Genomic DNA, 22,657 nt, shown 5'->3' on the forward strand with positions numbered 1-22,657 from the left:
ACAGCAGCGTCATTATATCATACACCGTCGTGATGGAATATTATTATTATTATTATTAGTTTTGATAAATCTTCCTAAGCGCTCGATTCTGGCGATAAATACTGTGTAAAGACGTGTTCTTATCGCCGAAACGCTGAGCCCATTTTGCCGTCGTCGTCGTCGTCGTCGTCGCAGCCGTATGCCCATCCCGCCGATCACCACAACAATATATAATATTATGTATTACTATTATACGTATTATACACATTTTAACGCGCCGCCTCGCCGTCAGCGACCGTGTAATTTTCTAGTCTCGAGTCGTGTCTCGTGCACCCTCATCAATCAAAGCTCGTTCATGTCGCTTAAGTCGCGATCGCGGTCGACTGATATAATATAATGCATTATATGTTATTATTATTATTATTATATACGAACACGCGCGGACGACAAACTCGCAAGTGTGTGGTCATTAAAGCGCCTGCTTGTAATGTTATTATACGACGATAGCTACGATGATGTTGATGATAATGATTATAATGCGGAATAATAATTATTATCTGCCGAGCGGAGATGAGTATAGTGACGAACGGCCGAACGGCAACAACGAGCCGAACGTACCTATGTGTATACGAGTATGTAGGCATACGAAATTACGCAAACGATCGGAGTCTATAAGAAGCCCAAAGTCGAGTAGCGGTCCTTAATAATAATTTTCTCTAAATATTCGTATGAGCTCGGTGAGTCGATCCGTCAGTCGATTTGATCGGCTCGTCGAAGATTACGCAAATCTAAACCGAAAGTTTTCTAACTTTTTTCGAACTTTATATAATATGTTTGTCCACTATATATATACTTATATATACGAATCTTATGATATGCATACGCGTTTTTAGAAGCCGGTTAATCTGAAAACGATGTCCTCTTATCACCACGAGTATCTACGTTTTAGTTATATTTTCCAGGGATAATATTGTTATAGTAAAAAATATTATATGCAAACACGCATTGTACATATTATTATTTGTTACGATTAAATCGGTTCTATATAATGACGATAACAAAAAAAAAATTGAACACCGACTGCATTATACGTCAAAAAAATCGAAAGATTTAAAACGGCTTTACTGCAGTTGTAGTGTTTAACGTTACTTCAGACAGTCGTTGGCTACTTGGCTCTATGGCCATACAATTTTAATAATACATATAGGTACTTGTAACATATACATTTCAACTCAAGCATATTATAATCAATTTTTTACCGATTAATAGTTCAAAACAATGTGCATATATTGTAGGTAATATGACGTTTTTGAAAAAACTACAAACGTTATGTAGATACATTTTTCATTTGTGAACTCTACAAATCTAACGTCCTAACTATAACGTCTGTTCCGGTGGTGCTTATTTTCACTCTCCAAATGTTCCGAACACGTCTTCCTGTTCTTGACGTTGATTTAAAACGTCCGTTGCACGTAAACACAGTTTTTTGAGTATCACCTGCGTCGGTCGTCGTTGCACTCACGCCGGGGGCTCGGGAGAATCATACGAAAAAAACAGTAAAAAAAAACTCTCTAGAAAATCGTCAAATCCGCGGAGCCCCGGCCTCACGTCGTATCAACGTCACACCGCCCGCCGCCGGTCTACGTGATATTATTATAATAATATCGCACCGCGCGTTAAGGCATAAACGCTATTTATTTATTTATTGTTTCAAACGTCTCACTCGCTATAATATAGGCAAGTCGCGTGCGTTATATATCGACCAAGAGGAAGTCGGTTTACGCAGTGATTAACAACGCGCTACTAATTTATAAAATATATACTATATACGTGCGCAGACATAATATTATATAACGTCGACTTTGAATGATATGCAAATCCAAAATATTATGCATGTAACGGACGGCACTCATCGTTCCTCGAGCACCGAAATCTCGCTCGTTCCAGACAAATAGTAATATGCAAATTCGGATGGTCGTCCCGCGTGCACCGCCGTCAAAGTCGCTCCACACGTTGACCCGTCGTCGTTGTTGCGTGCACGGCGCCGGCTCGGGACGAGCTGCAAATTTCGATTTAAATGCATAACGAATTGCCCGGAAACAGAAAAATCTTCAAAACCCCAAGCCTGCAGCCGGCGCAGCTTTGACTTCGGATAGTGTAATAATATATTTATATTACTAGACGTCAAAGTCGTCGTCGTCGTCGTCATCGCCGCACATTAATTATTATGCAGCGTTTGCGTTAACACGGCGTGTAGTGGTATTTAATATTGTGATGAATTATAAATAAAAAACGATAGTTGTGCGGGCGTGTACATCGAATAATTAAAATAATTAGTATGCACGTTCCGATTTAAACATTTCGACGGCGCAAGCCATTATTTCACGTTATTATTATAATAATATATGCATCGCTGTTTATTTTCGTTGAAATCCCGACGCCGCGGTACGTTCACGCAATGTATGCGATAATCAGTATTGTTTTATTTTTAAACTTTCTTTGAACGAAATACGTACGTACTTACGTGTTATCGACTAAAAATAAATATTAATTAAAATTGCCATTTACATTATTACAATATTATTACTTCATTTGTTTTACGATTACATATTAATAAGACGTAATAATACGAGTGTTGTTTAAATATTCACGTTCAACTCACTAACGAAATTAGAAAGCATTTTAGCTGTAGCTGTTTTTAGAACGCGTATAATGCATTATGTGTTTCTACCTGTAGGTTAAATGATAAATTAACAAAAACGTATTTACGTTGATGTGTGGTAGGCAGCTATTATGTCAAGTCCCCGAATCGTTAGACGCAAACAGTTAAGTGCATAAATATTTGGTACGTCGTGTTAGTATATACCTAATATTTTCACTAATGAGTTGTTTTAAAATAATTATTTTCGAAATGTTACGTCTTTTTACAATAATATGTACTATTATTATAGTATTATAATGTGATAATGTGATAAGCTGATAGATGTACCTACCCACCGCGTTGTTTTTATACTTATATTATGATTAATGGCCAAGTATTGTAGTTTTTTTTTCACACGGTGTAAACAATATAGTACATACAGTTAATTACATTTGCGTCTATGCGTATATATATATATATATATTTACTACTTGGCTATAGTTGAGTAGTCAAAAATAACGATTTTAGCTCCAGTTAATAATTGATAGACGTTTAGAACGCGAACACCCGAGTAGACCCATAATACTTTTTATGCATGCATAAGATACCGTTTTAACGACTGTTTAGCTGATATTTAATTCGCTAAAGCCAAATTGATTTTTATTTGGCTAACTTGGTTTCAGTTTGAAAAAGGTATTTTATTAAGATGATCTTAATTGGGTCCACTTTAAATTTGTGATGTCCCTAAGCCACTGGTAAAGTTGATTTTCGCTTTGAAGGCCGTAGGACGGCCAAGTACACACATTTCCCTTCCCAATTATATTAACTCGGGACAGTCAATTTAGGTTAGGTCAATTTGGCATGTAGAGTAAAAGCTCGGGAACCAATTCAGTACTAGCCATTTAATTTCACAAACAGCTACCAGTTGTCGACCATTTCTTATTTTCAAAACGACCTGACCAATGAATGATGACCCATACTCCATTGTGAAATAAATAAAAAATGAAATTTTTTCATACTCATCATAATATTATTATGTTATGTCCACAACAATTGTACATGCTAATTGTACGACACTATAACAATATTATGAATGATGTATTGATGTGTATTTATAGTGATCTAATAACTCAGCGGCTCCAATATGATTTCTATTCAGTTTTTACGTGTATTTCATCGAAATACCTAGAAAAAATTTATTTCGAACGATTTCATTTTTTTCTAAATTTAAAAACAATTGAAAATGTTCTTTTTTACATAATTTGCAATAATGAAAATAAAACAATATATTTTTTTTCCGCGAAACATATTTTTTTAATTTCATATTTTAATACAATATACAAATTGAAATTCAGAAGAGTAATTTATGAATTAAAAGTATTTAAAGTTTAGGTGAGCGGAATAGTAGACAGTAGACTAACACTCTCCTCCGCTCGACTAAACTTTAAATACTTATAATTCAAAGATTTCAAACTTCAGTTAAAAATATTTTCGAGTATACTGATAAAAATTGATAAAAAGTAAATATATTTTGAAATAAGAATTGTTTTTCGATAAAAGAAACACCCTACACATCTAGACGGTTGAAAACCACAAAAAAATAAAAATAAAATTAGTTTTTTGTTTATTATTTAAGGCAACTTTTTTTTTGTTTTTCTAACTAATTAATTATATTGGTAAACTGTGAAATGTTTTGCACCGAAGAACAAAAATAATTATTACTTATACAGATTGTATTTTATATTTTTATGACGTACAACTTGCTTGTTGTTTCCCAAGTTTCTTCGATAAGACTTAATGTTATTTCATTTTTAATCCTTTTAAATTCTCAGAAGTTTTCAAAGACTGAAGTGATTAAATATATATTTCCACTGAAAGTACTTGAATCATAATATTATTTAACTTAAATTGTGAACAATTTAAGCGTACAAATACCAATACAATAGAGATAAAAATATATACTTAATTCAATACATTTAAATGATTTAATAGATTCAAGGTTTAATATTGCAGTAAATACAGTTATTAAAAACTAACTTTCAGAGTTTAAAAGTTTTAATGATTTTACGATAAATGAAGTAAAGAATATTAAAGACATTTAAGCAAGATATTATATGACATTTCATAATATTATTATTAACTTGTTAACAATTTTCGACTCTGAAAGCTAATTTTAAATAAGTGAACGTACAATAATATGATTGGACCCAATAAGCCATTAGAATTCATTACTTTAGTCTACTATATTTTTAAAATTAAATTTAAATACGTTATTAGTATTTATTTATATTTATTTGTGATAACTTTATTAAATTATAATATATTCTATGATTAACATCGTTTAATAAATAATGTATATTATTTGATAATTTATAAACAAAATAAAATTTATTAAATCATCAATGATGATCATTAAGCGATAATTATTTGGAATAAAAATACATCAATGGCGTACACAGCGTAGTGTTACAATTATCACTATATATCAGGCGTTATAAAATGAAAATTATTAAAATTTATTTTTTTTTTTTTAATAAAGGATTTTGTAGTTATAGTGATACCAGATCTGAATATAACTGTAATTATAAAGCGTGTTCCATATTTTACAGCTGCAGAGTTTAATATGCGATGTAAAGGTTCCAAAATGAGTTTGCCTGACGAAAATATCCATTATTCGGCGGAATAATGAAAGAATATATATTATTATAATTTATAGCAACTGTGACGGGTTTCGGTAATTGCATAATAATAATGGTAATTGAATAACAATAATTATATTTGCGTTTAAAAGTATAAACGCATAAACGGATTTACACGGTATCTATTTAACCTATTTAACCATGAATAATTTTATAAAATATACCTTCGATGTATTTTTAAAGATACAAAACCATATTATTTTTTTTTTTAAATAAATGTGAAATATATTTTTTCCTGTAAATTGTTAAATTATACATGGTGTTTTTGACGATTTTTGAGAATTTAAATCTAAATTATTACAAGTAGATCCTGAATAATTAAAATATTTGAACTTCATAAATATTATAGTCCTTCAATAGTTTTACAAAAGATACATGGTGTATTATTTAATTAATATTTAACTCGGAAAATATATATGTACAGATTATAAAACGTTTGAGGATTAATATTTAACATAATTTTCAAACTTCTTATTCTCAATTATCCAAACCGGTTATAATCGAAACTCGAAAGTTATGCATATATAGTAGTATTATAAGTACACAAAGTTTAATAACTCAAAAACTACCTACTTGTTTGAATTCAATCAAAATACAGTGACATTTTCAAAAAAATCTTCTTCTTTGCAATTAACATTAAAAAAAAAAAAAAAACGAAATCGATGTGAAAATCGTCAATTTTAAAGTAATTAAGTTAGTAGGTATTATATATTATGTGTAATTTAAAAAAAATTTCGTCGACTACTTAAATTTTTTAAAATCATAATTTGAATGAATGCTTTGAAAAATGGAAAAAGGCATATGCTTGGTATGCCGACCTTTATGATAAGAATACAATGTTGTAGGTATTCATCTTTGTTACTCGCCTCACTGGCCCGGAACGATTCGAAAAATATACAAACGAATCGCCCGCCGTTTTTTGAAATAAAAATGTATTTAGAATTCGCTACACGGATATTTGGGTACTATATGCATATATATATATATATACTCGTAGTAGTTTTCAGTGTACACTGTATATATATATATATGTACATGCATTATATTTGACAATGCGACATTGTGACGTCCCGGAAACGTCGTAATAGTAGCAAATATGATTTCGGAAATTTGCCGCGATATAAATTGACAGCGTGAGCGGATGGCCCGCCTACTGTCTATATTGACGCGACGTGGGTAAAATAATGGAGACCGCAGTCTCTCGTCTGAATCAATTCGAATTTCACACAGCTTTCGCCCAAAAAATGAATAAAATACAGCACCTAGGCTGGAGCAGAAAATGTTGAATATTTTAGTCGTTTGACACCATAACACTATACCCACGCCGCCGGTTTTTGTACGACTATATATAAAATTACTTTTGTATACATTATAATATATTCGCTATTTATTTCATAAAGCAGCAATTTTAAACTCGCAAAGTTGATTTTCTCTGGCGGCGTTCGTTAATTTATGAAAAGCAACTTGCTATAAATTATATTAAGTATTATTAATATAAATAATTATAATTATAAAATATGAAAATTACGTTTATGTAAAGTAAAATAATATGATTGTTTAGATGCACAATATACACGTAGTTTTAAATTTCGGACAGCGCGTGTGTATGTGTGAAAATCAAAACATAATATCGAATAATCAGATAATTAAAACGTGTTGGTCGAGTGGTGAAGCGGTGCATATAAATACTACGAAAATGTTTGTGGTTCGTCTAAACTTTAAATTGTTATTTTACAGATTAAAAACTGAATTTTTTGAATGTTCGTTATTTTATAATACCAAAATGTCGATTATAGTTTTAAAAGAATGTTTTAAAACAGAATTTTTTTTTTTCAAAAACCCTAGAAATTTAACGGAAAAGTGGGAAAGCTGTAGGTAACCGATCTAATGTATAGTAAAAGTCGAATATACTTCTTGAGTAAGCATTGAAATGGATATATTATACATACGAATTCAACGATTAGAAATTTGATTATATTATGATGAAAAATGATTTTGAGCAAAAACAGTTTACATTTTTGGCAACCAAGTAGGTTACCAAACAATTGTTTTAATAATAATATTATAATTTTAACAAATGTTATTTTCAATTTTGATCTCTCAAAAGTACCAACTAGATCTAATCCTCTACAATAAACCTCCACTAAGGTTGATGATGAGTCATCACACACAACAATAAAAAAATAAAAACCAACACAAAACACACCATTGTAAAATCAACATTGCTCCGCTTAAATTAATGTAACTGTTTGACAAAAATCACTGAGGAAATACAATAGACGCACATTCGATAATCGAAATAATTGAATAATTAATTAATGGGCTTTAACCGATTCCCTATAAGGTCGAATAAAATTACGATGTCTCGCTTATTATTGTCTTTATATTCTTGATCATTCGTAGGGCGTATAAGGCTGAATAATAAAAACTTTAATGGTCTTATATTCTTTTTGTTTCGTTTAATATTATTGCCTAGCATAGCGTTTTGGCGATACACGTCGAGTAAAATAATGTAGAAGGATGATGGCCGTAACTAACACTACGGTAAACTTACGGTCAACCGTGTGTTGCGAAGGGTTTTCCGACGATATTACAATGACATGTCATAATGTAATTATAATAATGTAACAGAATAAAATAACCTATAAGCCTACGATGCAGGAGCGGCGTGCTACAGGGCCAGTAAACACGATTCGTGTTAGTCCTTACCTATATCATGCAGACGATCACGTCGTCTCCTCCATAAACCCGAATTTAAGCTTCGGCACGTCTCAAGTAAAGTTACGAGTACCTCTCATGTCGTCAGTTTTGAACACATTATTTTTGTTTTTATATTAAAATTTGAAATTTGAATCGTCGTTAATGATTATTGTCGTCAGTTATACTTTAACTTAATTTCTAATTATTGACACATTGAATTTTAATATTTTATCGAAATGATAATAAATAAACAATATTTCGTGTTATTAATTTTCGCAGCAAATCATAAAAATCTGGCTGTTTGTATTGCTCAATCTATATACGTTTTTTTTTTTATCCAAACAGAAATCGAATCTTGCCGTATTGTGTCCTCTGTTTCAGACACGATAACCTCGGTATTTGTATACCAGAACCGTTTCACATCACTTCAAAGCCGTAACGATTTCGGCGCTATAGAAACGTTAAAAAAAATCCCGAATCTTTTCATTGATAAATAATATGTTTCCTTTCCTCCGGGTGAGAGTGTACAGGTCCCACCAGCACCGGTGAAAGTAAATAATACAATATAGGCACATTATTTATGTATATATTATAATGTGTGTGTTGTACTTGCGTATATATATATATATATATATATACGTAAATTATAAATATTGTGACCAGCAGAATTGTGTAATAGTGTGGTAGGTATAGAACATAAATAAAGACGCCAAAAGTCAAAAATCAATAAAAAACTGTGGAAATCGTTCACTTGATATGATAGTGTTGTAGGTGTCAAGTGTACCTCGTCATTGAATAGTGGTCCCTTTATTAGCAGTATTAAATTTTAATTCAATCGTTTTCGAACACGACGTATAATGATTCTGAGCGGATACTTAGTTAATCTGCCACCTACATTTCTATAAGCATACTATTTCAAATAAATTTAGGATGTATTTTTTCTTTAGATTCTGAGAGGAACGACTATATAATACGTTTTTTATTAGTTTATTTCAAATATAATCTCACTAATCATTATGTCGTCATGTATTTTTCGAGATTTTTTTTTTAGATACAACGTATATCTATCTATTATTATTGCGGTTAAATGGTGCGTCTCTTAAAATACGATTTCTACGAAGAAATTGCATTTTTTAAGCACGTTTTTCTCCATTAAAATATTTTTACCACACATGTGCCGGCGATTTATAGTTGAAAATTTTAATGGCAAAGCTGTATAATACATATATACGCATAATATTATATTATAATACTGCAGATTTCAATAATTGTTTGAACATGTTACACACACACACACACACGCACGCGCATACGTGTACCGTAAATCGCCAATAAATAATTATATTATTATTGCCGCGTCGACGCCATCGTCGTATATTACTCGTGACGTACAAATCAATTATACATACACATCGTTGTATTATTACAATTCGTATTATTATTAGTTATTAGTTTATTACAATCGGACTGTGGTAGAAGTGTGGTTTTTTTACGAGCCGGAGATTCAAATTTGTCACGTACTCGCGCAGGAGATCAGGCGACCGGTGAAAGTCCAAAGGCGGCGAAGGTTCGACACGCGTTATTTACATTTTCGACCATATAAATGTTGTTCTTAATGTTATTTATAGGAAATCTGGTCATGACGTGGGTCAATATTGATCTATCGTCGCCGGATATAATACGCTCGTCGCGGAATTATGATCGACATGGTATTGAAACATAACAATATACGACATACACTAAAAAAGCTTAAAAAGCTTTAAAAAAAAAAGGTAGAAAAGTTTTGAGGACCAGAGAATATATTTTTTTTCAACCATAACAGATCTGTTTTAAAACAAATGTTATTTTTGTCGGAACATTTTAATTTGATTTCGTATTTGTTTATTCGGGAGTTTTTCATGCGTTTAGTTCAAAATAAAAATGCATGAATCCTACCTGTTTCAGCGTAGATTAAGTCCCTGTATGTACAAAACGATTCAGAAAGCATCCTAACTTCGATTTTTTTCTTTAGTAATAAATCTATTAAAATTATAATTTTTGGAATTTCAAAGTACCTATTCTTGAGATCTATAATAATAAAATTACAATTATTTAAATTATTTATAGTATTTATATCATTTAAAGTATGATGATTAAATATAAGTTCTAACAAATAGTTTCAAAATGTATTAAGTATATGGTTTATATTATTTTCGATTACTTAAGACTTTTTATATCACATGTAACAAGTGTTTGTTACTATTATTTAAATGAGATTCACCATTTTTTTAAAAAAAAAGTTATGTATAATAATATAGTCATGATAATTGAATTACCTATATAAATGCATGGGTCCACTATAATAATAGGTGTAACGAATACGACATACTAATACTGACGACGCGCCGCCCAACAACAAATAATAAAACCAAAAGGCCCCAGAACTAGTATCCGCCGCCGATAGAGCGCGGTAATACACCTTCCATGTTTGCGGCCCAATACCGAACGCATTGCCCAGCTAATAAAATAACCTTTCCGCGACACACGAACCCGGAGGACAGAGACTATATAAGGGACCTCCGCAATCACCACAATCGAACAGTGCGCTTTGGCCACCTGGTCAGATTAGTGACTGGCTAGTGTGAAAGTGTTTCTCTGGCCACCTTCGGGAAGGCTAGAATCACGGACGCACTCGGCCTACGCTAGTCGGACCATTTCCCATACAACCACCGCCGTCGATAGGACCGTCGCCGTTTTCGGCTACCCGTACCGTCGGGAAGGCTAAAACGTGCCAGTTACCGTCATCCGTAGGACCGCCGCCGTTCTCGGCTACCCGTACCGTCGGAAGGCTAGAACGTGCCCACACGCTGACGTTACCACCGCCGTCAATAGGACCGCCGCCGTTCTTGGCTACCCGTACCGTCGGGAAGGCTAGAACGTGCCTAACCCTACAATTAAAATAAAATCGCCACCAATCTCGGCTAGTTGTACACGCGAATATTAAACGGGCAGAGCGTATGAAATAAACATCGCCGCCGTTATACATATCGTACACTATCATACACGCCGCCGTAATAGTCACCGTACACTATCATACACACCGCCGTAATAGTCACCGTACACTATCATACACGCCGCCGCCGTAATATCACCGTACACTATCATACACGCCGCCGTAATAGTCACCGTACACTATCATACACGCCGCCGTAATCTGCGAGACAAATATAATATAACATTGCCGTCGCCGATAACGTAATTGCCACCACCCGTATTATTACGGAATCCCAGTCTCGATTTTAATTACGGTGCAATATTATTTTGCCGCGGTAAGCCAATAGGGAAACACACACGCGTTAGTCATTTAACAAATAAAACTGTAAGTATTTCAAACGTTATAATTGTGAATGGGAAAATCGCGAAGTCATATTATATTCAACAACGTATAATTACCGTATGATTATACGCAAAATCTATGTGTTATGTATGTTATATATGTAATTTGTAAATATTCAAAGGAAATACTGTTAAATAAAAAAATTCTCATCATAAACTATTAATAATATCATTTATATTTGTACGGGAAAAAGATATCAAAATATCGACCGTTACAATTGGCGCCCAACAAGTTGGACTCGAAATCCACGACGCCGAAAATAAGATTTCGTGCTCTCTAAAAAAAAAAAAAAAACATATATATTTATTTTATAAATTTTACATAATTACTACATCGTTTAAATATTATAAAAATGCCGCGAAAAAAGAAGAATGAAGACTTAAATGAGGAGTGGGAAAGAAGATTTATAGAAATCGAAACGCAAATAAAAGAACAAACAAAAAAAATCGAAAAACAAAAGAAGGAAATTCAAAATATCAAAGAAGAGCATAAAGAAGAAATTCAAAACTTAAAATTACAGTGGGAAGAAATACATAATAAAAAAATACAAGAAACAGAAGAAAAATACCAATCAGTAATCGAAGAAATGGAGAACCGATACGTAACCACATTCAGAAATCTGGGAGACAGCTACCAGCAGAATACTCATAATAAAAAAGAGGAAATCTGCAGGGGACCAATAACGGACATTACGAAACCGTTATTTTTTGGCAACCGAAGAGACATGCACCCCATAGATTTTTTAAATAGACTCGATGAATATTTTACATTAAAACAAATTACACATGCGGATGAGAAACTAATTATTGCTGGGGACTGCTTGAAAGCTACGGCGAGCAACTGGTTCTCAACAATAAGGTTTCAAGTAACAAACTTGCAAGAGTTCCAAGACACATTTAAGGATGAATATTGGTCACGGGACATACAGATGCAAACATGGAGCCAATGTCTTAGTGTAAAACAAATACCAAATGATACTAACTATCGAGAACATTTTTCCTACTGGGCAACAAAATTAAGACACCTAGAAGTGCCAAGATTAGCTGAACAAGAAATCGTAAGTAATATTGCCAGTCATTACCCGGGATACCTACGGGCAATACTAATTTCGTTACCAGAGTGTACCATACTAAACGCAATGAAGATATTGGGTACTGAAGAACACCGGCGAACTACGGTTCGGGAGAACAGTAATAGTAGTTATGAAAATCGACAACCCCAAAACAGGGAGAATAACAATAACAACCAAAATAGGACTAGAGAAGAAACTCCACGGAGGGAAAGCAACTGGCGACAAACAGGTCGAATTAACCAACCAAGAGAATACCAAGTCACTAGAAACAACCAGGAGAACAACAGGGACACCAATCAACAATGGAGAGACAGACAGGCAATCAATCAAATCAGTGCCACTGAAGATGAGCAGAGAGACATAAACAATCAGGACCAAGTCAGCCATGCCGTTAATAATATACAAGCAAACCTGGGATCAGTAAGCCCATACTTGAAATGTGTCATTGAAGGAGAACCGATAGAAGCACTGATAGATACCGGGGCTACAATTAGTGTTATCAATAAGGAGTTGGCAGACCAAATAATCAGAACTAATGTTGAAATACCAGTGTTACCAATCAGCAGTGTACAAATCAGCAACGCAGTAGGACGAAAAATTTGTAAAGTTTCAAAACAACTGTTTTGTAGCTGCGATATAGGGGACCGACAAATTTTCATTAATTTTATACAGTAGAGAATTTGAATGAACGTGCTATCATCGGTGCAGATGTATTAAACCAGTACAACACACACATAAATTTCACAGATAAAACTATCAAGTGGTTAATTAGAGGAGAACAAAGGACCACACCATTTTCAGAAAATCATTCACCAGAAAAAAATCAGATTACAAATATAGAAATTATCGAAGAACCAGCAGTAAACGTAACACTGAACACCAAAGAAGAGGAAGTGTTTAAGCAACTATTACAAGAATATCAGCACATATTTTCAGACAATCCGGGACTAATACGAGACTACGAGTGTCAAATCAAAGTGAGTCCGGGGGAGCCAGTGTACCAGCGGCCGTATCCTATACCGATATCCCGATTGAGTAAGATAGACAAAGAGATACAAAGAATGCTAGATCTTGGTATTATAGAGAAATCCGACTCGCCATGGTCGTCACCCATCATTGGAATAGAAAAAAAAAATGGTGAGATCAGACTTTGTCTTGACGCGAGAAAGATAAATAAAAGAATAATACCAGACAGGGAATGTCCCATGAATATGGAAGAAATCTTGTTGAAGTTTCAAGGAGCCAAATACCTTAGCACAATCGATTTGACCTCGGGATATTGGCAGTGTCAACTTAAGAAGGAAAGTCGGGCCATAACAGCTTTTTTGCATAGGGGACGAAATTACCAATTTAAAGTACTTCCATTTGGACTAGTAAATTCCGTGGCAGAATTCCAAAAGATCTTGGATCAGGTCTTAGGACCAGAAATTTTGGAGTTCACGGCAACATATGTGGATGATATACATATTACTTCTACAACCTTTGAAGAACATATGCACCATTTGAGGACTATATTTAACCAATTCAAAAAACACAATGTAACGGTAAATATACACAAATCCCAGTTTTTACAAAAAAAAAATTATTTTCCTTGGACACGTCATATCAGAGGAAGGCATCAGTATGGATCCTGAAAAAATAAAAACAATACAAGAATTTCCGGCACCAAGAAACCAGAAGCAAATACGCGCCTTTTTGGGTTTTATTAACTTCTATCGGAAGTATATTCGTGACCTATCGTCATATACTGAAAAACTTAGCCAACTGACCAAGAAGAATCAGGTCTGGACGTGGAGTCAGGAACATCAGGTTGTATTTGACAAAATTAAGCAATGCTTCTTAGAGGATATCATCATTAAATATCCAAATTTTACTGAACCATTTTATATGGCTACCGATGCGTCTAGTACGCACATAGGAGCTGAGCTATACCAAATAGATAAAGATGGACAACACAGGACTATAGGATTCACCAGTAGAACTCTACAAGAGGTAGAGCGGAGATACTACACAACGGAAAGGGAACTTTTAGCCATAGTATTCGGATGTAAGAAATATAGAAATTACATATTAGGACATACCACGTACTTATTAACTGACCATCAAGCCTTAACATTCCTTAATACATGCCGATTGTTGAATACTCGACTCATGAGATGGGCGATACAAATACAAGAATTCAACCTCAATATACAATTTGTAGCAGGAAAAAATAATGTCGGGGCTGACACATTAACAAGATATGTGCAAGCAGTAGAAAATAAAGTACCGACTCACCAGCAAATATTTATCAACCAATTAATAGTGGACCAGTACAGCAAAGAGTTTATTCAGAAGCTGCAACAATTACCGAAATTACAACAAGAAGACAAGAAGATACAGCGCATCATATATCGTCTACACGAAAACCCACAAATACCGTATACCATACACCAACAATTACTATTCTACATCGATAAGCAAGGGAAAAGTCGATTGATGATACCAGACCAACTCGCAGTAGCGCTGATCAAGGAAACACATGAACGATATGGGCATAGCGGTGCAACCAAAATATATCAAATACTTAAATCGGATTGTCAACTCAGCCATATGTACAAGACAATTAAACGAATAACGCAATCATGCGACATATGCCAGAAAAGCAAAATATTCAATCAATTGGCTAGGGGACCAATGAAAACAAATATTCCCACAGAACCACGAGAAATGGTATCACTTGACCTAATTGGGCCGTTACCCACAGGACAGTTGGGAGCAAAATACATATTGGTTATGATGGATGTATTTTCGAAATATATTCAGGTATACCCACTGAGAAAGGCGAAGGCAGAGACTATACTAAATAAGATTGAGAAGCAATACATACCTCAATGTGGAATATTTCAAAAAATTCTGACCGATAATGGAACACAGTTCCATAGCCGGGCATGGGCAAAAGGTATGGCCAAACTTGGAGTCAAAATCATTAGAACCACGACCTACAACCCCGAAGGTAACCCGGTAGAGAGGGCCAATAGGGAGATCGGGAGAATATTGAGAACGTACTGCCACAAAAAACACACCAACTGGGTGAACTACTTGAAGAAAATTGAATTCTGGATCAATAACACTACGCACACTACCACCGGATACACACCTAGAGAACTGATGGGCATACCTAAACAAACACTAACACTGGGGGCGCTAATAAATTTTCCCACGAATATTCCGGAGGTCGAAACGAAGATCATGATAAAAACAGCCAGGGCTCGGATGAAGAAAGTGTCACAACAAAGAAACCAGAACATGGATCAAGGGAAAAAATTCATAAAATATCAAGTGAACCAACAGGTGCTGGTACGTGAACACAGACTATCTTCAGCTGAGGATAAGAAATTAGGAAACTATTCCTATTATATCGAGGACCATACTATATCAAGGAGGTGAGAGAGAATAACACCATAGTGGTTCAGGAAGGACAGAACATGGTGACATACAACGTCAGAAATGTCCGGCCATACAAGCAATAATTAAAGTTGTCATTATTAAAAAAAAAAAAAAAAAAAAAAAAAAAAAAAAAAAAAAAAAAAATTTTTTTTATGTGTTAAATGTTGTGATTGTACATGTTTGGTGATGGAGACCATTATAAAAGTATATAGATATAAATAATAAATGTTTATAGTTAGGATAACGCTAAAATGACCGAATATCGGCGAATCATCTCCGATCTGTTTGGGGAAGATGGTTTTAGTGAAGATGAACAGACCATCAGGGAACAACAAGCGCTGAAGAAGAGATTGAAAGACGCATTTGGGAGTGACAGTGAGTCCGAAGAGAGGACAGAGCAATGGGACGACACCAGTGTAAGTGGGAACGAAGACAACCACGAAACTGATGCCCTTGAACTGGCACACAGCGACATCGACGATGAACCGGTTCAATTACAAGTTGGAAAGATCGAACCAATCTCGCAGGATGACCGAAGACTCGCAAAAGAATTTGCGCAATTTCAACGGCAAATGGCTGCCCGCATCAACAAGCAACGATATAATGGGGAAGTTAACCAATATGGATTGGAGGTGTTTCAGCAAGCCGAAGAGATGTTGCGAAAAAGAAACCTTATCGAAGCTACAATTGCCTCAATACGAGTGGAACCGACGGCGACCAGTAACCCATCAGCAATGACCAAGGACAATGATCAGGCAGAAATCATCCCAAAACCGACCCGGGCGGAACGACGAGCCGCAGCCAAACGCGCCTGGTATAAACGAAAGAGATAGTCTTTTATAAGTTAATAGTTGTATCATAGAGATAATAGTTTGTAAGTCAATAGTTGTAATAGCTGTACCATGTATATAATGTAAATAGTTTTTTTTTTTCTTTTCTTTTCTCTCTTCAAGAGAAAAAAAATACATAAAAAAAAAAAAGGGGACAATGTAACGAATACGACATACTAATAATACTGACGACGCGCCGCCCAACAACAAATAATAAAACCAAAAGGCCCCAGAACTAGTATCCGCCGCCGATAGAGCGCGGTAATACACCTTCCATGTTTGCGGCCCAATACCGAACGCATTGCCCAGCTAATAAAATAACCTTTCCGCGACACACGAACCCGGAGGACAGAGACTATATAAGGGACCTCCGCAATCACCACAATCGAACAGTGCGCTTTGGCCACCTGGTCAGATTAGTGACTGGCTAGTGTGAAAGTGTTTCTCGGCCACCTTCGGGAAGGCTAGAATCACGGACGCACTCGGCCTACGCTAGTCGGACCATTTCCCATACAACCACCGCCGTCGATAGGACCGTCGCCGTTTTCGGCTACCCGTACCGTCGGGAAGGCTAAAACGTGCCAGTTACCGTCATCCGTAGGACCGCCGCCGTTCTCGGCTACCCGTACCGTCGGGAAGGCTAGAACGTGCCCACACGCTGACGTTACCACCGCCGTCAATAGGACCGCCGCCGTTCTTGGCTACCCGTACCGTCGGGAAGGCTAGAACGTGCCTAACCCTACAATTAAAATAAAATCGCCACCAATCTCGGCTAGTTGTACACGCGAATATTAAACGGGCAGAGCGTATGAAATAAACATCGCCGCCGTTATACATATCGTACACTATCATACACGCCGCCGTAATAGTCACCGTACACTATCTTACACACCGCCGTAATAGTCACCGTACACTATCATACACGCCGCCGTAATAGTCACCGTACACTATCATACACGCCGCCGTAATAGTCACCGTACACTATCAAACACGCCGCCGTAATCTGCGAGACAAGTATAATATAACATTACCGTCGCCGATAACGTAATTGCCACCACCCGTATTATTACGGAATCCCAGTCTCGATTTTAATTACGGTGCAATATTATTTTGCCGCGGTAAGCCAATAGGGAAACACACACGCGTTAGTCATTTAACAAATAAAACTGTAAGTATTTCAAACGTTATAATTGTGAATGGGAAAATCGCGAAGTCATATTATATTCAACAACGTATAATTACCGTATGATTATACGCAAAATCTATGTGTTATGTATGTTATATATGTAATTTGTAAATATTCAAAGGAAATACTGTTAAATAAAAAAATTCTCATCATAAACTATTAATAATATCATTTATATTTGTACGGGAAAAAGATATCAAAATATCGACCGTTACATAGGTATGTACGACTTAGCCCATATGAGGCTATAGGAGCAACGTTAATTCGAACATTTTAGTCATTATAACATTGATTTATCAACATTTTATAATTTGTAAAAATTGTTCGAATACAACATATACTATGTCATATTACTATTAGATATTATATTATTATTTTAAAATCATTTAAGTTATTTATTTAAAGAAAAAATTGGGGTAAACAATAAGCTTACTTGGTGAATTACTGTTTATAGTTACAACGATATAGTAATAATATATATATATCATATATATTTTTTTGTATTTTTATTCTATATTTGGGTGTTAAATTGGTCGTATCGATTCTCTGTTGACTCTTTAATAGTCAACTTACGTGAATTTGATAATTTATTTGTAAAATTAACCAGCAACGAATTAATGAAAAAACTCAGTTACTATACGCAGGCGATAATATATAAAAACATCATCATAAAATAATAATATTACTGTAGGCAGTATCACATCGTGACGTTCGCATGTTTAACATATTCACACCTATAAAGACGACGACGACGACGATGATATTAAACACTTATATAATATACTTAGGTTTAAACAACCTTATTATTACCTTTTATGTGTTTAAGATGTTAGCTTGTTTATTTTTCGGATACAAAATAGACATTAAAAGTGTTATCTAATCGATATAACTAAGTAACAACAAATAAAATATAGTTATTTGCTGTTGTTCACGTGGCTAGAAAGAGACTTAAGATAATAAAAAGAACAGCGAAAGTTATTTTCTGCGACTTGCTGCACAATATAACATGGATTTTAATTTCTTATGAACGAGTGATATTTTGAAAAAAAATAACTGTGAAACTATAAAAATTTCAATTTATAATTGAAAAATACGTGATTAAAACGTGCACGTATAATACCGCCCTTATTCAGTTTTAATAGTTTAACATTAAACCCGAATTCTGAGAACAACAAACTCTATAAGTCTCTATAAGTAGAACTCACACTATAAGTTATTAAAACGTAGGTACATACGATTAACATTTTAATTAAGATTTTTTTTTTTCTGAGTAAAATATGGAATTATAGTTACCCATATTGTAATGACTGCAGTAAATAATAAATTGATGAATAAGTTTAAGGCGATTTCATAAAAAATTATGTTTTAGTTACATACAGATGATTGGCATTTTTCAAAAGTTCGGAATCTTGTAGATTCACAATAACATATTACAAGGATAGATTTCTTACAAAATTGGACCAGTTGAAGTTTTTCACGCGGAGAAAAATAAAGCAATTTCTTTTTAGATCTATATATCGGTATATCGGTGCGCACATTGTAATAACGGTTTTTCCAAATCGATCATTTATTTTTCACACGATACCTACTGTACGCACACAACACAAGAAAATTGTCAACATAAATAATATTGTGATAAATAATATTATGTACTTCCACCTGGCCACCTGTTTGTTATAATATCCTATAGAAAAACCACTTTACACTGATTGTTTTCTTTTATATATATATATAAGTATTATTTGTATTTTTAACAAGGTCCCAGTGGATACAAAATGCAATTACTTTATCGGAAATAATTTATTGATTAAAATAAATAGAAAATACGTGCAACTATAAAACGGCGTACGATGGCCAAAAGTGAATTGAAGTTTTCACAAATCATGGACGACACAGCACACGTAATGTTCGGTAATAAATCGCGAGATCAATAATTGTTTTAATGTTAGCTTTTATTTAAAACCGTCTGAGAATAAAATATTATGATCGAGAAAAATGTGAAATTTCAGTGTATTCCATACGGCTGAGGTACTTGTTTCCAAGAGTCATTGGTACAATGCAATTCGTTTCAGTTCATCTGTATAAAATGTTTAAACTGTATTTAACACCCCATGTTCATCTATACTTGGTATTCAAGTTCGTTTTTTTTTTTTTTTTTAATTTCCAATAATTTCTTTATAATATCAATTGTATTAGTCGTTTTATTATTTAGAAATCTACTGTAAACTTTTATTTTTCAATTATATAATTGAATATTGTTCTTACAACTATCATATGCTATAATATGTTTATAGTTATTATTCTAATTAGTGAAATTCAATATCAAACCATAGTAAAATATTGTAAAAGTTAAAAATATAATGTTCTGCTCCATGTCGATCATATATTTTATTTAAAGACATAGTGCTCACCGCTCAACAACACGTAATAAATTATTTCAATTTGCATTCGTTATGACCTTATAACAAAGTATAAATAAAAAAAAAGGAATTCATATAACATACTTACGTACAGACAATTCTATTATTGTTATTATAGAATTGTTCATACATATTCATATAATTGATTGTTTCTACAAACATTTCGATTGATGTGGCACAGTTCAAAATACGTTTCATGTCTAAATGTTTGATTAGGTAAAGCAAACCATAAATTATTACGTTCTGCAATATCTAATGGTATCGCATTAAATTATGTGACATTCGTGATGTGTTCAAAAATGACGTTGAATTATATGTATACAACGTATAATAAAATCTTACGACAGCATGGAATACAATTTTACTAATCTGACAAAATGGACATAAGCCAAACCCCGTTTTATCACTTTTAGAACTATTTAAACTGTTGTTTTGAAGAACCTCGTCTATACTGTCATATATGATATTCACAGTCGTGTAATCAATCTGAAATAGTTTGAGTATAAATTTGGTATAGAAAAAAAAACATATATTTTGTGTATCGATAAAATGTGGTGTATATTTTATGACACTTACTTTTGATCGAATTTACGCAGACGTATGATATATAAAATAAAACTAAAATAATTTTCTTTGAATTGGATTTCGTTTGAAATTTATTGTAAAAATATATATTGGTGTGGCTATAGTGCTATACAATTATTATTTTAAAATTTCAAACAAACACTATATAGTGTGATTAATTACGATTTAATTTTCACACGAATTCCTGTCGATGCATGATATATAAAATACGGTACTGTAATTATTCTGAATACGAATAATTATATGAGTTGTAGAATTAACCGTTGTTTCTGTTTAAAAACATATGTTTCGATTATCACACGTAAATCATCACCAGCATTTGAAGATTAGGTACATTGAATAGCAATAACAATAGTTTATAATACATATTTTTTGTTTAAGGTGAAATGTTTAATTTTTTTATTACTTTTTTTTTTACTTGGACCGAAAAAAGCTATTATTTCGGACTAAACGACGAAAGACACAACCTAAACTAATATTACAGTAAGCGGACATAATATTATTATTATCGACTATCGTTGACCGGCGTTTGTGGAACAATGTTTCGCGTTAGAGGCAGGCACGCGATACTATATTATACCTACTACAACAGCGAGACTATTATTAGTGAGTATGATATACGATTTTTGAACTCGTCGCTGTACATAGGTTTGGCGAGTGCGCGTGTTTAAACGAACAAATAATAAGTAACATGGTCGGCAACCGAAACTATTGCGAGCGTAATAATAATCCTCAAACGACGACCTTTATGGGGTCGGGTGTAGACACGATTTTTGAACGGGGGAGGGTCAACGATGACAACAATTTCAGACAGTTACATATAGGTACAAGCGTGGACTGTAGCCAACAAACGGCTATAAGTTATAATCCTTTTTTTTTGTATTTTATTTACTTACAAGACAAAACATCAACTCGGCATTTGACTTGTAACAATATATGATAATATATATTAATTCTAGTATTTTTTAAGTTTCAACTTGTAAATCTTTTAAAATCAATTTGTTTAAAACATCAAATAAGTTATGTAGGTTTATACATTTTAAATTACAATTATTTGATTTTTGTAATATTCAAATTCTTCCACCGTACTGAATATAAACATACTCAATTTTAATCGCTTTTTAAAGACATGGGAATTCATTACAAAAACAACTATGCTTGTATCAGAGCACAGCAATGGTTGTTGGTATTGGTTTTTATAATGACATTATGTGTATTTTTTTGTTTTACGACTGATTTCACCTTTAAGTAGAGTAAAAATGCATTATTCTTCATCTATCAGGTGTGTTCTTGGTTACGAATTTATTTACTACTTTAGAGTTTAAGGGGTCAAAAGTAATAAATTCTCAGTATTTTCTAAATAATTGAAAACAAAATTAAACTTTTAAGCAAACTTGCTGTCATTGACAAAATAATTAGATCAATTTATACCATTTTATTTATGCTATGAACCTATATTAAACCTATTCAACATTACCTACTTTTTCTAACTAAATTGTAAGCTGGTAGTATTACTAATATTTTAATAATTATCATACAATATATACTATTGGTTTTGTTGAACAACTTTAGTTCAACTTACAATATTACTAATAGTAAAATCAATTACTAATAACAATATGAATATATATAATATATCCTTAGGCTAAGTGTTAAGAACTGTTTCTCGTATACAATCATTTAACTTAATGAGGATTAAAATGTGATATAGGTGCACCATCAAAGTGATATGCTCTAACT

At 33.5% G+C, this 22,657-nt stretch overlaps 1 protein-coding gene across 5 annotated transcripts in view; it reads right to left on the minus strand.

Annotated features, from left to right (window-relative positions):
- The window catches only part of LOC114125499 (pseudouridylate synthase RPUSD2-like), a 394,976-nt gene that overhangs the window by 109,689 nt on the left and 262,630 nt on the right, over positions 1-22,657 (minus strand). The gene's annotated exons all lie outside the window — the stretch shown is intronic.

Source organism: Aphis gossypii, chromosome X, assembly GCF_020184175.1.
Source record: "Aphis gossypii isolate Hap1 chromosome X, ASM2018417v2, whole genome shotgun sequence".
In the NCBI taxonomy this organism is placed as follows: Eukaryota; Metazoa; Arthropoda; class Insecta; order Hemiptera; family Aphididae; genus Aphis; species Aphis gossypii.